At 44.0% G+C, this 24,469-nt stretch overlaps 1 protein-coding gene across 1 annotated transcript in view; it reads right to left on the bottom strand.

The window, feature by feature from the left end:
- The window catches only part of tbc1d5 (TBC1 domain family, member 5), a 783,418-nt gene that overhangs the window by 77,366 nt on the left and 681,583 nt on the right, over positions 1-24,469 (bottom strand). The window lies entirely within an intron of this gene.

Here is a 24,469-nt window from a genome sequence, read left to right as displayed (position 1 = left end):
CAAACTTCAGTTTCCACAAAAAAACTTAATATGCCAATGAGCTGTGAAATTTCTTTTGGGATGGTGTAATGCCTTTCATTCGGGTAGCCTACTTGATCATTCTCAATGCTTATCTGTTCCAACTCAAAAACAAATGGATAATACTACTTAAAACATTAGAAAGCCAAAAAAATACAGAATTGCTTTGCGATAATTAATTATTTGACTGTGGGCTCTACATGTACTACAATATGACTGAACATGGTGATGGAACATCCTAAGACTCAACCATGATAGAGTTGGGGATCACGTGATGTGAGCACAGGAGTGGCTGTGTTTTTGCGAGATTTGGCTCTGCACATCTTTCAATCCTTATTTTTATCCTTGTGCACATCTATTTTGTGCCTTTTCCTGGTCTGCATGGTTAATGTAATGTACCAAGAGTTGTTGGTCAGTGTTTCAGCTTTATTAAGTCAAGTTGAAAGGCTTGAATCATCGCTGACTCATGGCGGCTGGAAGAAGTTGGGTGGGGGGGGGGATCCAGCTGCCATGAGTCAGCGAGGATTCTGTCATTGGTGTTGCAGCTTCTGGAGGATTCCTGCCCTGATGGTATGGTGTTCACCGGTGGATGATGACTGCCAGCGATGAAGTTAATCCGTCTGAATGACACGACTCCGTGATGTGGGATGTCAGGTCCAGGTGTTGCGAGGTGACTTTATGAAGGGCAACGCACGAGGAGGCTCTTGCGACAGAGAGAGCACCGTCTTTGGTGGAAGCCCACCTCTGCACGGTTGAGGTCCTGTTGCCTTGCCTGTCGTCCAGCTTGAGGGAAGTGGATGTGGATGAGGCGGAGCATGGTGTCTCCAGTGAGATGGTGGAGTGGTTCCCGGCCGAGTTTGAGAACTTTTATCTTTTATCCTGATGACGACCTCGTTTTCCTGTTGTGATCCTGGACTTTACTTGTTGATAACCATGATGTTGTCTGCTAATGTTGTTATTCTATCTGCTTGCAAGGAAGTGAATTCCTTGGGAGTGACGTCTTACACCATCAATTATCCTAAATTAATAAGGTTGTATCATGTTAAGCTGGGTATTGTATGTGGGATTGTGCACAGTTTCACCCTTTTGCAACCTTGTGAGGAGGGTAAGCTGAGCCGAGTGGGGTGAGGGGTCGAGGGTGTGAGTGGTAAGGTTAGTTTTGTCCTCACTCTGTTCGAGGAAGGTCCGCCGTAGTCAGAGAGGAAAGAGCTGGGGCCTTAACAGATATCTTTGCAACATCTTTGACCACAGGCGAGGTTCCAGAGGACTGGAGAAAAGCCAATGTTGTCCCTTGAATTAAGAAGGGAAGCAGGGATAATCCAGGTAATTATAGGCCGGTGAGTTTGACATCAATAGTGAAGCTGTTGGAGGAGAAACTGAAGGACAGGATTTATTCACATTTGGAAGTGAACGGACTTGTTAGTGATAGGCAACATGGTTTTGTGTGGGGAAGGTCATGTCTTACCAACTTGATAAGACTTTTTTGAGGTGGTGATAAAATTACTTGATAAGGGAAAGGCTGTGGATGTCATCTACGTGGACTTTAGTAAGGCATTTGACAAGGTCCCTCATGGCAGACTGGTACAAAAGGTAAAGTTGCATGGGATTTGGGATGTTCTCGCTAGATGGATAAAGAACTGGCTTGGCAACAGGAGACACAGAGTAACATTAGAGGGGAGTTTTTCAGAACGGAGATCTGTAACTAGTGGTGTTCCACAGGGATCAGGGCTGGGACCACTGCTGTTTGTAATATATATTAATGATCTGGAGGAAAATGTAGATGGTCTGATTAGCAAGTTTGCAGATGACACTGAGATTGGTGGATTTGCAGATAGTGAAGGGGACTGTCAGAGAATAGAGTAGAATATAGATAGATTGGAGAGTTGTGCAAAGAAATTGTAGCTGGAATTCAATCCGAAAAAATGCAAGGTGATGCATTTTAGAAGATCAAATTCAGGTATGAATTATACAGTAAATGGCAGAACCCTTAGGAGCATTGACATACAGAGGGACCTGGGTGTTCTGGACCATAGTTCCATGAACATGGCAATACAGGTGGATAAGGTGGTCAAGAAGGCATACACATGCTTGCCTTCATTGGCCGGGGCATTGAATACAAGAATTGGCAGGTCATGTTACAGTTGTATAAAACTTTAGTTGGGCCACATTTAGAATATTGCATGCAGTTCTGGTCACCACACTACCAGAAGGGCGAGGATGCTTTGGAAAGAGTGCAAAGAAGGTTTACCAGGATGTTGCCTGCTCTGGAGGGTGTTAGCTATGAGAAGCTGAACAAATTAGGATTGTTTTTCTTGGAAAGACGGAGGCTAAGGGGAGATCTGATTGAAGTCTACAAAATTACGAGAGGTATAGGCAGGATGATGAGTCGGAAGCTTTTTCCCAGGGTGGAAGACTCAATTACAAGGGGGCACAGATTCAAGGTGAGAGGGGGAAAGTTTAGGGGAGATGTGCGGGGCAAGTTTATCACGCAGAGGGTGATGCGTTACCAGTGGAGGTGGTGCAGGCAGACACGATAGCAATGTTTAAAATGTATTTTGATAAGACACATGAACAGGTGGGGAATGGAGGGATACAGATCGCTTGGGCAATAAGTAGTAGGTCTAAATAAGGAATCTGGATCGGCGCTGGCTTGGTGGGCTGAAGGGCCTGTTCCTATGCTGTAATGTTCTTTGCAGATCTAATCCTTTTCTTTTGGGTGCACTTATTCTTCTTCAGGCCTAGGCGGATTGTGCTTTATCCTGTTGCGAACAGGGATTTGACGAGCTCCCCTTTGAGAGCTTGGTCAGTTATCCAAAATTAGGTCTTCTTCTTCGATTGCTCATCTGCTGTAAGAACTTTTGTGGCGAGGGCGGCCTCAGTGTCATCTATTTTTGGTTTTAGGTGGTGTGTCTGAAGCGGTGGTCCCTCTCGGGAGGTTTTTTTTAGGTGCCGTGTTTCGTACAGGACTGTACGGCCTTCCCTGTGGGGGGTCTTGGATAGAGGTGTCATGGTAATCCTCAGGTCTAATTTTTTAATGCCTATATTCTTGTGACGGGTGGTGTGTTAGGCCAGGAGTTGTGGTCATTATCCTGTTGCTCCTCGGGCGACGGCACGTCCTTTTGGGGTGCTGTGCTGTCGGGGGGGGGGGGGGGGGGGGGTGCAGGATAAGTGATTCACACTTGGTGAGACATTGAGATGGTGTAGGTCTGAAGGTAGGGCCCAGTCTTTATCCTTGATTAATTCCTCCTGAGAGTTAAGCAGGCCCACCTGGCGGTTGGTTGGTCTTTGTTTTGTCGTCATATGGTGAATCCGAGGGATTATTTCTGAGAGTTCTTGCTCTTCTTCTTCCTCATTTTACTTCCGACCTGGCAAGATGTGAGGAGTGTTACCTATCTCCTGCTTAGTTTTGCTGCCCTTATGGGCAGTGGTCTTAGTGTTGGAAGGTGGGCCTGGGGGGGCATAGTCAAACTGATATCGATTTTTGTTGTTTTTTGAGTGGCCAAATCCATTCCTTGTTTTGATAGTCCCATGGTCCCTCGAGCCTGGGGGGTCCAAAGCTCTGGGGCGGGTCGCTCTGACGGTCCTCCAGTCCTGGTGTGGATTCCCCCCCCCCCCCCCACCCCCCACCTCTTCGACTTGGCTATTTTTCTCTCAACTTTTGACTCCAAGGTTGCTTTATGCCGTATTGGGAGTGGGGTTGGTGGTTCAATTATCTGTTCTGTCCTTGTTCCTGGGGCTGGGAAATGGGATTGTGGGGGTTTGATTCATTCCTCACTCTTAGCTCTAATTCTTGCTCTCTTTTTACATTCTCTGTGGGAGATGACGGATTGTTAACATGGGTCTGGTTATGCCTGGTTCGCTCCTTGAATCTGTTTTTGTCTTTTGCCATCTCGAAGGCGAGGGTGGCAAGTATAGCCAAATTCTCCTTTGTACTGGGGACTCCAGGGTATTTGTTTCTTATGCCATTCTGTTTTTAAGCTCTGGGTGTGATGTAGATCTAAATTGTTGCCTGCGTCTTATTTGGGTGCACGCGGGTCATTAATCTGCTGGGTGGCGGGGGAGAATCGGTTTGTCTCAGATTAATCCAGTCTTGTTGTTCCTAACACTGTAAAGACTGTGCTGTCCCTGTTGTACATTGACACCTGTAGTTGCCCTTTTGCTTATTTTGTTGAATTTGTGTAAAAATTGAAAAACTCCAATAAACAGACATCTAGAAGAAAAAAAACCATGATGGAGTAAGTATGAGAATCCAAGAGTCAGGATTGATGTGTTTGCAAGCATCTTCAATTAGAAGTCCTGAATTGATGATCCCACTCGGCCTACCCCCGAGGTCCCTGTGGTGTTGGGTGCTCTGGTGCACAGATGAGCCAACACAGTTGTATGTGGTACAACTCTATTTTATTTTAACTCTTAGAATACAGTTCGTTCTGGATACTCTGCACGTGCTGTCTCCCTGAGTATGTCGTGTAGCAGGTCTGTCCTGGTCCTCCTCTCCAGCTAATACTGACCACCGGGTGTCGTGTTTGTGCTTTTATATCTTTCTGTGATTGGTTGTGGTGTTGTGTGTTCTGATTTGTCTGTTGGTGTGTCTATCATGATGTGTGTGTTTGAATATCATGACATCCCCCCTTTTTACAAAGATATGTGCCTACGTGGTTATAAATATAATCGTGTCGTGAGTGCATCTAAGAGTGTGTGCGTGTGTTGTGTACAGCGTGTGTATATGACGTAACTATTTACATGGGGCGATGTCGGGTGCGTCACACTAACAAGGTTGTACCATAACAAAACATGAATGCGAGAAAAAAAAAACTTGAACAGTGGTCCGGTCAGACGATATCTGGAACAATAAACAACAACAGGTTATAATACAGAAGTGTTTGACTTTTTGAACGTATGAACAGCGTTATAAGTCCAGTCTAATGGGTGACCGCCTCAAGAATAGGCTGGTCCTCAAGCCGGTTCAGCTGTGGAGATTTGGGGTCACACTGGTTCACCTTGGACTGTTGGAGGTGATGCTGTTGCCGAAGTCTCTACTTTTCCATTTGTTGTACTTCGTGCAGTGCTCGGTTTTTCATTCGTGCAAATATAACATTCAACATCTTTGTTAGTGTTGCCTTGGCTGTGGTTTGGTTCTGGTGGCGATGGAAGGGGCATGATCCGTGGCATCTCCACGAAGTCATCCTTGGGAACCAGTGGAGGATCCGGCGTGTGCGTACAGTTCAGTTGCGAGCGTGGAAGGCGGCGCAAAGCTCGCTGATTGCGCCTACGCACCAATCCATCTGCCCTGCATGCCAGGAACAAGGTGGAGTCTTTTTTCTTTTTATGTTTGTGGTGGACGGCATCTTGTAGCCGATGGGTCGTTGCCATCGAAGTAGCACCATCACTAATATCATGCAAGGCGATGACTGTGCCAGATGTGGAAGTTGGCCGAGACCGTGCACGCTGGTTCCGGCCACCTGCTGTGCCGGAAGGGCGACTCCGCAGAGAAACGTCGAAGCATGTCGCCTTGGAGAGAGAATTGTTGCTCGCATCAACATCTGGCGATGGCGCAAATTGGTGTGTCCGTCTTGGACCGCCGGTGCTGGTCGCCACTGCCGACCCAGTGGGACTGCCACGCGATCCATTCCCTGTCGCCGTGGCATCCGCCGTCACCCTGAGCGTGCCATCACCGAGGCCGCGACACCGCCCGTCCGGAGCAAGGTCTGGCGTGCGCGAATCAGAGTCGGCGCTTGGCTGCTCCCCATCTGGAGTCCGGTCTGCCTTCCGTCGATGCTCCCCGTCCGGAGTCCCAACAGGTTCACTGGAGGCAGCCGAGATTCCCTGAAGCTGCACTTCTGGAGTCGGAACATGCAGGAATGCACCAACCAGTGGAGAGGCTCGAGCCATCGAGGGTGGAAGCGGTGCGCCGCCACCGCAGTCGTCAGTGGTCCCACCGTGATCGTCGAGTGCCTCGGTACGCACTAGGCGAGGTCTGTCACCTTGCACCTTTTGCATGGGAAGTGGGATGCTGTCGTCACTCGTCTCACATCCCGTGGATAGATCCTCATTAGCAGCTTGCTGTTCACTAGGGTTGGGTAAATTGTCAGAGTTTTCATCTGGTGGTGCACACCATGTCGGTGGACTGTCATTGTCTTGCCGTTGTCCTTCATTTGGGCTTTTCTTCTTTGGAATTTTAAATCTTCCCCCAGACAGTGCAGAACCTTGTTTATTACCCCCAAATTCTCCCATATGTATGGTCTCGAATATAGGATCCAATGTTTCTATCGACATTGTACTATTTTCCAAAGAACATTCCGTTTCACTTTTCTTCTCAGGTACCTCATATGTATCTTTGTCTAATGTACATGCCTTCATGGTCTCTGGGTCTGATTTTGCTGGGACTGGCATGGTCACAGTCTCTCTTTTACTGTTCTCAATTGCCCACATTATACTCCCCATACATAACTGCTTAATCACTGGGGTTAGTGTGGTACAATGGATAATTGGGTCGACCTTATCTGCATTTTCACCATTAGTGGAAAGCACACTTGGTTCACTTGAAACTGCTGCGGGTTTTAAATTCGTTATCTGGCTACTCGATGTCGGTGTCCTCAGGATTCTTGCTCCAATGTTCTGCTCATTTATCAGTGGAGTGTGTATAGGTTCAATGCAATTAATGTTCCCCTCAAGGTTTGAAGAGTCATTACTGACTAACTGCTGGTCTCCGAAGTTGGGACTTTGCGGCGTTGTGTTGAAGGGAGACATTTGTCCCTGCTGTAGATATGATTCAGGTTGTGTTATTTCCATTACCTGAGGATCAATGTCTTGTCCATTTTTTCGATCCGTACTAAAACACTGGCAATTCTCAGTCTGCTCCTTGCAAGTTAAACATTCAATTAATTTCTTTAGCAAATCCTCAGCATCCTCCTGTGGCCGTGCAGCATTATTAATCTCTGTTCGGCTATAATGATCCTGAAGGTCAGCGCATAAACCTTTTTTCTTCGGGCTTGGAAGAGGCGATTCCTTTGGCTTGTCTTCAGTTGGGCTTGAACAGTCTTCAGCGCTGTGCCCTTCATTGTAGCATGAGAGACCGTCATGGTCATGCTGCTGTGTAGTGGAGCATGGTAGGCTGTTATAGCCTTCTTGCTGTTCACGTGAGCATGGCAGACTTGCATCGTCTGCCGCTGGTTGGTCAGGAGAGGTTGCTAGACCCTCATGGTCTTGTTCCTGCAAGGACCGCACATTGGAGTCTTGCGTTGCTTCTATCGTGGAGGCTGTCCACGAGCTCTCTGTGGAGGCTTGTGACACTGGAGTCACTTCTTGTTCGTGCAAGGACTGCGCTCTGGAGTCTTGCGTTGCTTCTATCGTGGAGGCTGTCCACGAGCTCTCTGTGGAGGCTTGTGACTCTGGAGTCATTTCTTGTTCATGCAAGGACTGCGCTCTGGAGTCTTGCATGTCTTCTTTCATAGAGTCGGGAACGTTGAGCGGGACGTGGACCACGCTCTGTGTGGCAGCAGGGCGCTCTCCGTGTGCTTGCACCGCTCCCTGTCTGTTAATGTCAGGCTGCAGCATCATCCGGTACTGATAAGTTGGGACGTCATATCTGCTGGATTGAAGATCCTCAAATCCGAAAAATGAATCCGCATCTGCGTCGGATTCAATGTGGGGGCCGCCAATGTGCAACACGAAAGGTTCATCCGAGTCATAGTCGTATAGGACCACGGAGCTATCATTGGGCTCGCGAGGTCCGGAAACACTGTAAAGATTGTCATCGAAGTATTCGAGGTCGGAATCATCGGCTTGTGCGTAGGTAACTGCTTGTCGGAGGGTTTTTGGAGGTCAAATTCATCTCCTGGATCAATTTGCGGCAATGTGCTGTCATTCCAGGTGAGGGAAGGTTGTTTTACAGCTTTAACAGATTTTTGTTTTTTTGATTTGGGACGTTTCCCTTTTAAATTGGATTTGGGACGTTTCCCCTTTAAATTGGTGCGGTCTGGGGCCTCTGACATCCTGACGCTCGGTATGTTGCACGTAGGAAGCGACTGCGCATGCTCAGATCGCTGTTCCTTTACCGATGGCCGTTTTCTTGACTGCGCATGCGCAGCATCTCGCGCATGCGCAAACGAAACTTCCGGTTCTGCGCACTGCTCGCGTAACTGTGCTAGCGTGATACCTTTAGCAAGATGGCCACCGACCTCGACCCAGCCCTCTCTCAGGCCCGGGATTTCGGCCTCTGGGCATTCGGGCTCCGGGATCCCGCCCACGAGGTGAGTACTGCCGCTTTTCTTACCTTTACTTGCCGATTGGATTGCGTTTTCTTCACAGTACTTGGAGAATTTGTCCAGGACTGCCTGGTAATCGTACCTTTGCTGCCTCCTGAAGAACCTGAACCTTGTGAATATTTCTCTTGCCCTTGCACCGGCGATGGTGAGGAGAAATTCAATTTTTTCGCTATCATCCAGGTCTTGGAGTTCAGCTGCCACCAGGAACAATTCGAACACTTGCCGGAATCGCCGCCAGTTTTCGCGGAGATCGCAGTGGCACTGGAGCAGCTGCGGAACCGGGAGCTCTATCATTTTGCATGGGCACTGCTGGTTGTCTGTGTACACTGAGGTATGCCGGCAGGTATCGATCCACTCCTGTACCATGTGGTGTTGGGTGCTCTGGTGCACAGATGAGCCAACACAGTTGTATGTGGTACAACTCTATTTTATTTTAACTCTTATAATACAGTTCGTTCTGGATACTCTGCACGTGCTGTCTCCCTGAGTGTGTCGTGTAGCAGGTCTGTCCTGGTCCTCCTCTCCAGCTAATACTGACCACCGGGTGTCGTGTTTGTGCTTTTATATCTTTCTGTGATTGGTTGTGGTGTTGTGTGTTCTGATTTGTCTGTTGGTGTGTCTATCATGATGTGTGTGTTTGAATATCATGACAGTCCCTACCATCTGAGTTCAGGCAGTTTGGTTCTACATGTCATTAAAACGTGGTGGCGTGCACTAAATTAAAAAAATTATCATGCCAATCAATATCACAGCAGCAAACTGAAGACCTCTACATCAGAGGCAGCCGAACTGCTTACCAAGCTGTTCCAGGAAGATATGACACTGTTATCTACCTGACAATATATGGGATTGCCCCGGATCCCATATTAGGGCAGCACGGTAGCACAAGTGGATAGCACTGGGGCTTCACAGCGCCAGGGCCCCAGGTTCGATTCCCCACTTGGTCACTGTCTGTGTGGAGTCTGCACGTTCTCCCCGTGACTGCGTGGGTTTTCTCCGGGTGCTCCGGTTTTCTCACACAGTCCAAAGACGTGCAGGTTAGGTGGATTGGCCATGATAAATTGCCCTGAGTGACCAAAAAGGTTAGGAGGGATTATTGGGTTATCGGCATAGGGTGGAAGTGAGGACTTAAGTGGGTCAGTGCAGACTTGATGGGCCGAATTGCCTTCTTCTGCAGTGTATGTTCTATGTTTGCTATGTCTATGAATGTTCTATCTACAAAAAAAAAAATCTAAATGATGCAGATACCACCGAGAACTTCTCCCTAGTGTCATCAAGCAACATCTACTCGCCAATACTCAATTTGAGTTCCACCAGAACTATTAAGCTCAAGGCACCATCATAGCACAATGACACAGGAGCTGCATGCCAGCAGAGAGGTGGGACCAGCTGCACTCAACAAGACAATGGTTGGCTGATGATAACAGCAAGCAGCGAGAAAGTCAATGGGCAGTTGAAGGGAAAACACTCTGCGGTGTACCACAATTTTAGATTAAGTTTTTCAAGGTCCGACATACATCCTGACAAAGAGTCATCCAGACTCGAATCATTAGCTCCTTTTTCTCTCCACGGATGCTGTCAGACCTGCTGAGATTGTCCAGTATTTTCTGTTTTTGTTTTAGATTCCAGCATCCACAGTCATTTGCTTTTATATATATCCTGATTAATTCCTCTCAACTTCCGCTAGAGGGAGCCAGACCCAAAGACGGCAACTGGGTTCTCCTGATCCGACCCAAACCTCAAAGGAGTGAAATCAGCCAGAATTATCTTATTCCTTATTTACAACCAGTTTTTAGCTAGATTATAATGACCCCAGAAGGGGTTTATGAGTCTTTGATACAGAAGATTAAATGAGACAATTTAAGTTTTAAGTACTCCTAAATTTATTATAATAAGAAAGAATGAAATTTGGTGGTTATATGAAAAGCATAACTGGCAAAACTAGATAAATCCCAAAAGGAAAATATAGCTAGTTCTTCGTTTTACAAGAGAATCCAAGCTTTAGACTTTATTCATTATACATAAGATTTTTAAAAAAAGAATGCAAGGATATGGATATCCATCAAATATTAGAGTGAGGTTACCTTAATTCACAAGGTGTGAGACTCATCAGTTTCAGAACGGAACTGAAGCCAATCTAAACAGTTTAGAAAATCGCCAATTATTTGACCTTTCTCCTCAATCTTAATACATTCTTTAAATATCCCATACATTTCTTGTCTTAATGCAGAAGCCCTCCCCCCACGCCCCCTTCTCTCAAACTGGGCCATAGAACCATAGAAAAGCTACAGCAGAGGAGGCTATTTGGCCCATCTTGTCCATGCCTGCCCGAGGACACCTTTCTATACCCGGCCCATATCCTTGCAGCTTACAGCATTTAAGGTGCAGATCCAGGCACTTTTTAAAAAGAGTTCAGGGTCTCTGCATCCTCCATCAACTCGGGCAGCGAATTCCAGACTCCCACTCCCCTCTGCATAAAAAAACGTTCTTCCTCATGTCCCCTCTACACCTTCTGCCACTTATCTTCAATCTATGTCTCCTGGTTCTAGAATTCCCCATCAAGGGAAACAATTTTATCCTGTCCATTCTATCTCTTCCCCTGAACATTTTGTACACCTCAATTAAGTTACCCCTCAGCCTTCTTTGTTCCAAGGAAAATAACCCCAACCTATCCAACTCTCCTCGTAGCTACACCTTTCCAGCCCTAGCAACATTCTTGTAAACCTCTTCTGCCTCTCTCCAGATCAATCACGTCCTTCTGTAATGTGGTGATCAGAACTGCAAACAATACTCCAGTTGTGGCCTCACCAGTGTTTTATACAATTCGAACATTATATCCTTACTTTTATATTCTATACCTCTGCCAATGAAGGAGAGCATTCCATTTGCTTTCTTTACAACCTTGTCTACTTGAACTGCTGCCTTTAGGGATCTGTGCACTTGTACGCCAAGATTTTTCACTTCATCTACCCCTCTTAGTGTATTCCCATTTATTGAGCATTCCCTATAGCTGCTGGACTTCCCACTTCTCTGTGTTCAATTCCATCTGCCACTTTATCACCCACTCTACCAATGCATCTATATCATTTTGGATATTATAGCTATCCTCTAGCAGATGTGGACAGTAGTCCACCATTTGGCCAATTTTTGTACATCTGCAAATTTCCCAATCGTGCCCCCCACGTTCAAGTCCAAATTATTAATATGTAACACAAACAGTAAGGTTCCCAACACTGAGCCCTGTGGAACACCACTTGAAACAACTCTCCATTTGCAAGGGCAGTCATCGACCATAGCCTTTGTTTCCTGTTACTAAGCCAACTTTTTATCCGGCTTGCCACATTGCCCTGTCTCTTGTTCTTAAGTTTGCTACATTTTTGTTGCAATCTCTCTCAGTTACAGTATAACGTTCAACACATTTTCTCTCTAGTTCTGATGGAAGAGCCAAGCCAACTAGAAACGTCGACTGTTTTCTCTCCCAACAGATGTTAATAGACCTGCTGAGTTTTTCCAGCATTCTATGTTTTGTCCCATTATTTGAGTTTAGTTTGAGATATTTTTAGTGAATTTTTGAGTTGTATAATTAATGGTTAGATAGAAAATGTTCATTTGATGATTAATAGACCATCCCTAAGTAATGTACTATATTTGGTGAAACGATATATTGGGAGTGCCCGTCTGATTTCTAAGAAATTTTATTTGGAATTTATCCCTGAAAACTGGAGTTTAGGCAACAGTCATATTGGTCAGTTTTGCTTTGTCAAGGTACCATGTTCAGCATGACAATAATACTAACATTCTTTTCTCTCGTTTTTCAGGTTTGCGTAGATTTCTTATCAGGGAATTCACACTGTTGTCAAGGGAATTAACGATATATGTTTGCAAACTAGTTTTGACTCTTGTTAAAATATGCTTTACTGTGGGTTTACCGAGAGTAACTTTCAATCTAATATTCCTGTAATAATTCCATAATACTGGACCTTGATTCCGTTACAACTCAAATGGTCCCATTCATATTTGACACAGGAGAAGATAACTATGGTTGTTGGAAGAAAGTTCTGATTAAAGTCAGTAAAATAGTAACTCTGTTTTCCTATCCATATATGCTGCCTAATGTGCTAAGTGTTTCAACATTTTTTTTTCAGATTTACAGCATTTTCCTTTTGCATCAACAATCCATTTGCATCAAATGGTGGGGGTTACCACCAACCAGGAGTTGAATTGGACCAGCCGTCTCAACACTGTGGCTACACGAGGACTGAAGTTGGATACTGTGCTCAGCACTTGACCTAGGTACAATAGTTATAAGGTGCTGCCAGAGAGCCATTAGGAGGGCTTTAACATTCTAATTCTGAATTCAAATCAATCGTGAAATTGAGATTCACCGATGAATCAATGCAAGTTCACTTCATCACATTTTTTATTTGTTAAAAACGCCAGTGATTTTCTAACATGAAACAATGACTTAAAAGAACTTCCCAATGAAAGGTTATCAGCGATGTTTTAAGTTGTTTCTGTTTTCCAAAAATCATATGGGTTAAATTGCTAAAAAATGTAATTTAGTTCCATTGTTTCCTTATTAGAATAAGCCAATTGAGTGGGACAGTATTCCATTTACAGCATGAGATTTTACTCATAACTCAGTCATAAATCTTATTCCTTTAAAAGTTCTGCTTTAAAAAGCTGCCCTCTGCTGCACAAACCAAGTATTCCATTTACACATGAATGGTCTATTGTGGAGCTCTGGAATAGGTAAATGAATTAAATAACCCACCTATTAAAATGGATAAGTGTAGAAACCTGAATAAATATGTTCATTTTTAATGTGATAGAAAATCTAAACATTATTTACTTGTGCACAATGCCCTTGAGACAGTTTGGAATTACAGCTGCAAACTGGTATAAAAGGATTACATGCACAAGATCACATGTAAACAAGCTCATTTTGAACAAGTTTTGTTGCACAATTGCATTATTGACACAAAGGCTAAATATATTTTAAATATATTTAAATCCATGCTGATTTATCAATTTGAACAAATCACATACAGTAACTATCAAAATAATTCAGTATAATGTGTGTGTGCAGTTTATACTGTTTGATCACTGGCATGCTTGCAGTAAGTCTGAGAATATGCTCATTTCTTTCTTACTGATTTCTGATGCCTTTTTGTTGCTGTTTTCCCTCTGTCCCAGTTTTTTTCCTCTCTCTGATGTTCCATCCCCTTAACTGTTTTTGCTTCTTTCACTTTGCCCCAATCTTCTTCTTTCTTGGCCTACTTTTTGGTGGGAGCTTGTGAGTGATATGGACACCTGAGATCTGCAGGTTGCATTTGGGATGACAATTTAAGGAAAAATATTCCCCTCAGGGACTTCCCAATCATTTCTGCTTCTTGCTCACTCAGTCTCTTGTGTTCCATTTGACTTAACTATGCCCCTTCCGAGCACTCATGTCATGAACTATACATCTTCACTTCTGAGTTTTGAACGAGAGTTGGGGCGAGGACTTGTTGACCAGGATTCAGGGCAGATGGGGTAGCAATGCCACTCACTGGAGAAAGGATGAGCAGCCTACTTTGGGAAAAACACGCTATTTCTAAAACATATTCAGTGAGAAACATCCATGTTGGGTAGGGAGAGGAGCTGAGGTGGCTGACAAGCATGGTCAGTGACACATAAACATACTCTGCAAGGCAGTTAACAAAAAAGGTCACAGGGATGTTCGGTGAAGATGCTCTATAGCTAGTGGAACCTGACTAGTTTGCATGCTTAGTGGCAAGTCAGCATATAAATTTAGTTGGTGGTTGTGGCGAACAGTGTGAAGTGGGTTGCCAGAAACAGTGGGGGTGGGGAGCCTGTGGAATCATGGCGGTGGGGGTGTGTGTTTGTTAAGAGGAAGGATGAGCTGGGGAGTGTTTGAACTGACAATGTTCATCCTGTTGTTAAAATTGTGCTTAAATTGTAGCTGTTGCTGCAAGAATGTTTCATTGCTGTATTTTTGACATGTCAGTGCAGGCAGCAGCAAGTGCTGTTATTAGTACAGAAAGGAGAAAGACTATGTTTTACTGTGTTTACTTATGTTTTTGCTGTGTGCTGATGTTTTCTTGTTGAAATGTTTTTTCAGAGAGGCCAATTTGAGGATGTTGAGCAAGGGTGTGGGTAGGTCAGTTAAGCAGCTAAATGTTGCAATAAAACAAAGATTTAATGAGCAGCAACATTCAATAGTGGGAAAGGGGGAGGGCAAGAATACAATGGCCCAAATTTTACAGTGTCCGGGTCGTCGGAGACCAGACACACGACTGGTATGCATGTCAGGACCTTATGGAAGTTCAGGGAATTAGCCGGGAAGTATCAACTTCCAATGAGCAATTCTGGGATAGAGTTGGCGGTGTCCAACTGTAATTCTGAGATTGCACATCGCCCTGAGTATAACCGATGTATAAAAACTTTTATATAGAGTTAGATATATATATTTTTGATTTGTTCATGGGGTCTGGGCATTGCCGGCTAGGCCAGCTTTACTGCCCATCCCGAATGGCCCTTGGACTCAGTGGCTGACTGGGCCATTTCAGAGGGCATTAAGAGTCAAACACATTGCTGTGGGCCTGGGGCACATGTAGGCCAGACAGGGTACGAACGGCAGATTTCCTTCCCTAAAGGGCATTAATGAATCAGTTGGGTTTTTACAAAAATGGCAATGGTTTCATGGTCATCATTAGACTTTTAATTCCAGATTTTAACGAATTAAATCCCATGGTGGGATTTGAACCCGGTTCCTAGAGCATTATCCTGGGTCTCTGGATTACTAATTCAATGACAATACCATTAAGCCACCACCTTGCCAATGCAGATACAAGCTGTGAGCTCTTAAACAGCTGGCTTGTAATGCAGAACAAGGCAGCAGGGCGGGTTTACCAAGAGTAATGCATGTCACAATTGTGTCCCCCAGTTATGCAAATGAAACTTTGCTAATTGACTAAAACTAATGATTTGCAGAAAGGTTTTTTAATCAATCACTTCAAACATTCACCTAGTCCAATGAACTGGAAGCAGAAAATCAATTACAGACAGGATTATAATGAAATGTAGAGGAGAAAATAAAGTAACGTTTCAAACATATATAGACTTGTAAACAAAAATCTATAAAAGTTGCAAGCCCCTAGAAATGTTGTGGAAAGGGTGCGGAATATCAATGAGTGACAATCAATAAATACTCATCCCACAAATAAAACATCTAAACCAAAATCGCAAACTGCTATATTACATAAGACATAACTAAATGAGAAAAAGAATTAGAACATAGGACATAGAACGATACAGCGCAGTACAGGCCCTTCGGCCCACGATGTTGCACCGAAACAAAAGCCATCTAACCTACACGATGCCATTATCATCCATATGCTTATCCAATAAACTTTTAAATGCCCTCAATGTTGGCGAGTTCACTACTGTTGCAGGTAGGGCATTCCACGGCCTCACCACTCTTTGCGTAAAGAACCTACCTCTGACCTCTGTCCTATGTCTATTACCCCTCAGTTTAAAGCTATGTCCCCTCGTGCTAGCCATTTCCATCCGCGGGAGAAGGCTCTCACTGTCCACCCTATCTAACCCTCTGATCATTTTGTATGCATTTTAGTATGTAATTGGTTTCATACAAGTCCTAAGCAGTCATCAAATGAACATGTCTATCATGACACTAGGCTACCCAGAAAGCAATTGCACACCTTATTAAGAAAAAAGGCTGAATCTTCTGTGGAGTGGCAACCATAAGACATGGGAGCAGAATTAGGCCATTCAGCCCATCAGGTCTTCTCCACCATTCAATTCATGGCTGATATGTTTCTCATCCTCCTGCCTTCTCCCCATAACCCCTGATATCCTTATTATTCAAGAACATATCTATCTCTGTCTAAAAGACTCTCAGTGATTTGGCCTCCACAGTCTGTACTTGTTGGAATTTAGAAGGATGAAGGGGATCTTATTGAAGTTTACAGGATACTTCGAGCCCTGGATAGAGTGGCCATGGTGAGGATGTTTCCACTTGTAGAAAAAACTAGAACCAGAGGACACAGAGGAACCCCCCCCCCAGTTTCCCCAGCCCCGCATAATGTCCTCCCCATGCCCGCGGATCGGCCCTCCCCCGACTGTGGTGGTGCTGGACTGAGTCCGCAGCCGCCACTCTGAGTTCTTGACGGATGAGACCATGAGAGACCCTCCTCGAGTATGCTGCTTTGGAGGGGTGGAGCACCGTGAAAGCGGCACTGCCCCCGATTTGGTCGTAAACGTGGATTCTCCAGCCGTTTGCTGAACGGCTTTTTGGTGTCGATGACCGGAGAATCCAGCCCATGTATTTTGAAGTACAGCCAGCTATGCTCACCTACTACCTGGCCTCTACTGCCGTTGAGGATGTGTGAAGGCTACAGCACAAGGGGAAGCCCATGGCGGACACTGCACAAGAAAGAGGAGCCTGCCCTCGAAGAGCAGGGGCCAGTCGGTGAGGCTCTAGTGTCGGCCGCCCATCAGGCCGAGGAGTGCAAATGAGGTGCTGCATCAGGGCATATGTATACCGTCGTCGCCTGCCCTTCGAAGAGCTGCCCGACTCCGGCTAACCACTGAGACCGTGCGCCATATGGTAACGCACCTGGCGCCACAGGATATGGAGGAGGACACCCACTCCCAATGGCTGTCAAGGCCCTGAACGTTTATGCCTCTGGCTCACTCCAGGTCTCGAGCGGAGTCATGTGTGGGATCTCGCAAACATCCACACTGTCATGTGAGGGTCCCTTTAAGAAAAGTGTGTTTATCAAATAGCTGCAGCGATGTCATTGTGTGCGTGGAGCTGAGCTGTGTTTCTGGCTTTTACTTTCGTTTTGAGCTGGAAACTGTTTTGTAGCTGAGTTTTTGGTTTTGTTTACAGTTGGGAGCTGCAATCAAACAAGAAGGTGTATTTTGATCTCTCTCTCTCTGCATGCTAAAGAATGTCTTCAGATCACTTGATAATTTAAAAGTGATAATTGCTTTCTGGAGAGAATTCAAACCTGCTGTCTTTGTTAAAAAGGATATTTGACTTATGGATGTTGTTAGGAAAGTTATTAAGGGTTACCTATAGAGTATTGTATCTGTGGGGATTATTTGTGTTGGTAGTTGATAAACTGTTTACTGTGTGTTTATAAAATATGAACTGGATTCATAGAATAACCATTGTTTTGTTAAAAAATATTTCAGGTCTCTGTTGCATAACACATGGAAAGTGGGCCCTTGTGCTCCCCATAACCAAAATGTATTAAAAGTTGTGGGTCAGGTGAACTCCATGATATACTTTGGTGTTCTCTAAACCATGGCCCATAATAATACACAGGTTCATCCGCACTGTGACGAATGCCCTATAAACCCGTGCAACGTGCACACGAGTTCAGTTGCGGTAGGAACACTTAGCGCGGGATTCTCCGCTTACCGACAGCGGAATCGCGAAACACGATTGGCCGGAGAATAACTTCCGATGCGAAAATCAGGGTAGGTGCCGGTTTGACGCCAAATAGAGATGCTCCGGCACCCTGAAAATGGCATAAATGTGTCACTCGTCACGTGGGGTTAAAGTACAGTAGGCATATCAATAGTGGGCCTGACACCCTATTCTCCGGAGCCTCTGAGATTCACCACCTCCGATGGGCCGAGTTCCCGACGGCATGGTTCACATGTGGTCTCAAAAATCATGAACCTGGCATCCTGGCTGCTAAGCGAGAGAGAGGAGGTAGGAAATGACGTGGAGTGACTGCGGGCTGCTGGCCCGGACATCGGCTGTGCTGGCTCCAGTGGGAGGCCCCTTGCCAGGGCCGGGGGGGGGGAGGGGAGAGACAGGCTGAGCAGCCTGGGGCCCGGGTTCGATTCCCAGCTTGGGTCACTGTCTGCGGAGTCTGCATGTTTTCCCCGTGTCTGCGTGGATTTCCTCTGGGTGCTCCAGTTTCCTCCTACAGTCCAAAGATGTGCAGGTTGGATGATAAGTCATGCTAAATTGCCCCTTAATGTCCAAAAGGTTAGGTGGGGTTACGGGGATAGGGTGGAGGCGTGTGCTTGAGTAGGGTGCTCTTTCCAATGGCCGGTGCAGACTTGATGGGCCGAATGGGTTAAGAGACATTCCAATTAGTTGTCTCATTTATGTTAAGTATCCAATAATTGACACTGATTATATAAAGGGGCTTCTGGTGGCCTTTGTGTCAGGTGATGTCATGTCAGTTTTGTGCAGAGTTTGTTAACGTAAAATAATGATGTTTGTGAAAAGGAGCAGAACCTTTGACTCTTTACACAACAGCAGCTAAACGTCTAACAAATGGTAGCAGAGGATGGTTGCTGTGCAAATGTGAAGGGTTGAAAGATACAACTTTTCCAGACCAAACCAAGGAGTGAATGAGAAAAAAAAGATATATGGCTGAACCTCGGGTAAAGATGGCCGGATATGACTATCCCCCCTTATTTTCAGAAAGGGGATCGTACAACCAATGGAGAACTGCAGTAGTTATGTGAAAGAGGAAACAAGGTATGGCATTGGCTCTTTCTCTATTTATGACAGCAAAATCCGAAGCCAAGTGTTTTCTGAGCTGGAATTGGAAGAGTTAGACTCAGAAGAAGGTCTGGAGACTCTATTACGTTATATGGATAAGATTTATAAAAAGGATGACTTGTTAAGTGCGTATGGAGCATGGTCAGATTTTGATAGGTTATGGAAAATAGAGGATTTCTCCACTGAAGACTATATAAAAGGCTGCAGAAATACAACCTGGAATTTCCACAGTCTGTGTTGGCCTTTAAATTACTTGACTGTGCTAGAGTGAGCAACATGGATACGCTCCTGGTTTTGACAGGAGTTCAGTTTACGGATAAGGATACCTTATTCGATCAGATGACAGAAGCTTTAAAAAAGTTTCTGGGGAAACATTCGATTCCGATGGCTCTGATGACCCAAATAGGTCAGTCTGCAATAAGGCAGAATATGGAAGGTACACTACTAACAGGATGGCGAAATTGTACGGCTTCGAACAGGTTTCAAGACTATAGAAGGAGATTAGGACCCGGAAATTATGAAGACAGAAACCCAGTTAGAACCTACAATAGGAAGATGAACCACAGAAATGCACGGGGTATGATAAATTGATGTTTTTGATGTGACTCTCAATACCAATGCTTTCAACTGTCCAACATGTTATAATGGAGTGTTTGAAGCGACACATGACACGGAAGAGTCAGAAGGGGAAAAAGATAGTGACCAGAAAGAAGGCATTGTCCTATAAACAAGCAGTTTTACGCGGTAATGAGGGTGTTGGTTGCAGAATCCTTCAATTGTGCTGTATTGGACAGTGGCTGCACATCTACTGTGTGTGGAATTGACTGGTTAAAATGTTACCTGGACTCCTTGAATGCTGAAAATCGTAACAAGGTTAAGGAATTTGAAATTTCCACAAGTTTCAGGTTTGGGGATGATAATACTCTGAAGTCGCTGAAAAGAGTGGTGATCCCTTGCAATATTGCCGGAATGAATCATTTCATTAGCACGGATGTTGTATCAAGTGAGATATCTTAGGGCAGCACGGTAGCATTGTGGATAGCACAAATGCTTCACAGCTCCAGGGTCCCAGGTTCGATTCCGGCTTGGGTCACTGTCTGTGCGGAGTCTGCACATCCTCCCCGTGCGCGCGTGAGTTTTCTCCGGGTGCTCCGGTTTCCTCCCACAGTCCAAAGATGTGCGGGTTAGGTGGATTGGCCATGCTAAATTGCCCATAGTGTCCAAAATTGCCCTTTGTGTAGGGTGGGGTTACTGAGTTATGGGGATAGGGTGGAGGTGTGGATCTTGGGTAGGGTGTTCTTTCCAAGAGCCGGTGCAGACTCGATGGGCCGAATAGCCTCCTTCTGCACTGTAAATTCTATGATAATCTTTGATTCTGAGCAGACCGTCAATGAAGAAAGCACACATGAAACTGGATATGGAACAGGATAAGGCAACAGTTTTTGGAAAGATGGTGGATTTACAATCGGGACACTATTGTATTCCATTACTGACAAATAATATTTCAAGTACAGTTGTTAAGGATGTGTTAATGGCAGTTGAAAATGGGACTTTAGCTGATGAAAAACTTGTTGTGGCCAGGGATTTTAATGACATTGTGGCCATGGATCTGGGATAAAGCCAATAATATATTTATTTTGCATTTTTTAGATTTAGCAACCAGATTTAGTCAAGCAACGATTGTACCAAGTAAAGAAAAGAGAGTAATTTTGGTTTAAATCGTGGAAAAATGGATAGGGACAGGGGTGGGCCCACCGGCAAAATTCCTTACGGACAATGGGGGAGAATTTGCTAATGATGAGTTTAGGGATATGTGTGAAAACGTGAATATCACAGTTATGAATACGGCTACAGAAAGCCCATTTAGTAATGGTGTGTGAAAGAAACCATGTGGCAATAGATGACATTCTCCGGAAAATTTTGGCAGATAGACCAAACTGCAAGCTAAATTCAGCGTTAGCATGGGCGGTACATGCAAAGAATTCATTGCAGATGGTTGGGGCTATAGTCCCTATCAATTAGTGTTTGGTAGAAATCCTAAAATTCCATCCATTTTGGATGACCAGCCTCCAGCTTGGGAAGGGACTACAATTAGTTCTGCCTTTGCTGAGCATTCAAATGCATTACTTGGTAGTAGAAAAGTTTTTTTGGAAGCAGAAGTCTCTGAAAGAATTTGCAGAGCTTTAAGGCATAATGTACGGCCATCAAATACCGTTTTTCAGGAAGGAGACATAGTATACTATAAGGGAGACAATTTTAATAAATAGAAAGGCCCAGGGAAGATCATAGGCGTAGATGGCAAAACAATTATTTTGAAACATGGCAATCAAACTGTTAGGGTACATTAATCAAGGATAATAGGTACAGATTACAAATTTTGAAATTTAGACAGAGCAGACATGACGAGGAACCAGGGTCATCTGATACGCACGTGTTACAGAACTATGAGGACCAGTTAACTGATATAGACAGGGTTTCTGTAGAGGAACACAACACTTCTGATGAACTAGAACAGGCCATTTTCCTTAAGGTCAACTGCCAAACATTGGTACAAAAGTGACATACTTGCCTGAAGGATCTAGTCAATGGAAGGATGCAACTGTTATTAGTAGGGCAGGGAAGGCTACTGGAAAGTATAAACATTGGTTGAATGTACAGAAATCAGGGGAGGGAGTCAAGATAATGGATTGGGAACACGAAGTTCAAAAATGGAGGGCACAGAAACGCAGTGCCAGATCAGATAGTACATCGGATAGTGAACAGGTCCGCAGGAAAAGGACGAGAAAGATTGAAAGGACATCCCACAGCAGAAGGGAAAGATCAAGCAGTCGCAGTACAGAACGAGATGCCAGGCGGGAGAGGGGACGTAGTTTATCAAGGTCTCGGAACATGAGTAAGACTACGAATACTAATAGGAGTAGAAGCCCACATGCACGTGAGATTTTGGTGGCTTCCAATAAATTAGATGAAAAAGTTATCAAAGATGCCAAACAGCAAGAACTGCATAGTTGGAGTGAATTTGGGGTACACACGGAAGTACCGGATAGGGGACAAAGGGCTCTGTTCCACAGATGGATTTGCACGGAAAAGGTTCTTCCGGATGGAACTTATAAGGCAAAGGCCAGGCTTGTGGCAAGGGAAATTGACGAAAACCTAGAAGATCAGGATTTAAGGGTAGATTCACCTACGGTAGGAAAGGTTATTTTAAAGATCTTCTTAGCTCTATTAGCTACAAAGGCATGGGAATGAAATTCTATAGATATAAAAGCTGCCATTTTGTAGGGGCATCAGTTCCAGAGAGACATTTTTCTCCGTCCTCCTCAAGAGGCAGCTAACAGAGAAGGGGTACTCTGGAAGTTAAACAAATGTGTATATGGATTAAATGATGTGTCTAGAGTATGGTATTTTTCAGTGAGGTCAGTTTTGCTAAAGTTAGGCTGTTGCCAGTTGAAGGCAGATCCGGGAATGTTTTAATGGCACTATAAAGGAAATCTTTCTGGTATCTTTATGATGCATGTCGATGATGTTTTGTGGGGTGGGACTAGTGATTTTGAAGCTATTGTAATCTCTGGTTTGAGGAAAGAGTTCATAGTTGGAAGTCAGGCTTACAGTGCATTTAAATATATTGGACTGAAAATCGGACAGACTAAGTTCGGGGCAACTTTACGTCAGCAATCTTATTTGGAAAGCATCAGCCCAATAGTAATTAGTCGTGGCCGGGTTTCACAAAAAGTTGCAATGGTTTCAAAGATGGAAAAAGAGCAGCTGCGAAGTTCAATTGGGTAACTGAATTGCTTAGGTAGACAGACTAGACTGGACGTGAGTTTTGATGTCTTAGAGTTGAGTACAAAAATGAATGATTCCAAAGTGGAAGACATAATAAGAGCAAATAAAGCATTGGTCAAACTAAAAATACAGGAGTGTGTTTTGAGGTTCCTGGTTTTAGGTGACCTTAGGCACTAGAAACTCATAGTTTATAGCGATGCGTCCTATGCAAATTTATGTGATGGGGTTTCAAGCGCAGGAGGTTTTAGAATTTTCCTTTTGGGGAACAATGGTAAATGTTGCTCTCTTGTGTGGGAAACAAAGAAAATAAGGAGAGTGGTCAAAAACACTTTGGCTGCTGAAAGGTTAAGCCTTTTAGAGGCGGTGGATATGGCCTTTTATATATCTCAGATATTGACAGAAATTTTGGGATTTGGGTAATATATCTATTGAATGCCACACTGACAATAAATCCCTGTGGGAAAATGTACTCTACAAAAAGTGTCAATGAAAAAAGGTTAAGGATAGACATTGCAAGTTTGAAGTAGATGTTGGACAGAGGGGAAATAGCAAATATTAAATGGGTCGACAGTAGCTATCAATTGTCAGACTGTTTTACAAAAAGAGGGGCTAGTTCACTGAAACCTTTTTTCTTCTTCCAAAAATGAAAAAAAAAAGGGGGGAAATTGCATGCGTGTTTTGAGTTTCTTGTAATTTTATTTTCACCTAATTATTTTTTTTCTCCAAGGAAGGGGAGACTGTTAAGTAATGGGTTAAGAGACATTCCAATTAGTTGTCTCATTTATGTTAAGTATCCAATAATTGACACTGACATGTAAAGGGGCTTCAGGTGGCCTTTGTGTCAGGTGATAGAGTTTTGTGCAGAGTTTGTTAAAGTGAAATAAAGATATTTGTGAAAAGGAGCAGAACCTTTGACTCTTTATACAAGAGCAGTAAACGTCTAACAAATAGTCTCTTGCAGTATAAATTCTATGAATCTATGACCTTCTATACTGTTTTCACAAAGCTCAACAGAAGCTTGGGGAATTATCTTTCCATTAGACATTTTACAACCTTTTGGACTGAACCCCAAGCTTAACATTTCCAGACAGTATCCACTGCTCCCATGTTTTCAGGCGGCAACTGATGGTAATACGTCTTCTGTTCATTTAATCACTCCTATCTCCCATCCTATCACAGAACTTTCTTAATTAACTTTCCTCCCCTCTGCTTTCTTTGCACCTGTACTTGCTTAAAACTGTGACGCCTGTAGCTTTTTTCTGTTCTGATGAAAGGTCACCAGCCTGAAATGGAAACTCAGATGCTGCCTGGTCTTGCTGAGTATTTGCAGAATTTTCTGTTTACATTTGCGATTTCCAACATCTGTAGTATTTTGCCTTTGTATTAAATAAAGTAACTATAATCTAATAACATTGAAGAAATCTGTCAATTTACAAGCATTCACTTGAATTAACTTAGAAAGTACCAATCAGTATCAAGTAATAAGCTACATGATGAGTCTAAAGTTAATTAAAGTTGAACCGTAAAATTGGGATTAATTACTTTCCAGCTGCAAATGAACAGAAAATACTGATTATTGACTGGGGAAAAATATTGAGTAGGTTCTGTATTTTTCAGTTTCCTTGAGGTTGATAGAATCTTCTTTTGGATGGAGAGGATGAACGATGTCTAAGTTATAGACAACCCATGGTTTTGAAAATTTCTAATTTCCTTTCCTCTAGTTATCCAATAATTTAGCCCTAAATTTATAAGAAATACTTTAATTATAAAATATGCAGTCCTCGGACCAGGGTGTGTTGAGTTAGCAAAATTAACATTCAAACTGTATCAAAATAAATACATC

This window comes from Scyliorhinus torazame, chromosome 6, assembly GCF_047496885.1.
Source record: "Scyliorhinus torazame isolate Kashiwa2021f chromosome 6, sScyTor2.1, whole genome shotgun sequence".
NCBI classification, from domain to species: Eukaryota; Metazoa; Chordata; class Chondrichthyes; order Carcharhiniformes; family Scyliorhinidae; genus Scyliorhinus; species Scyliorhinus torazame.
Note: the sequence above shows the minus strand (reverse complement) of the source record. Positions and strands in the feature narration are given on the sequence as shown.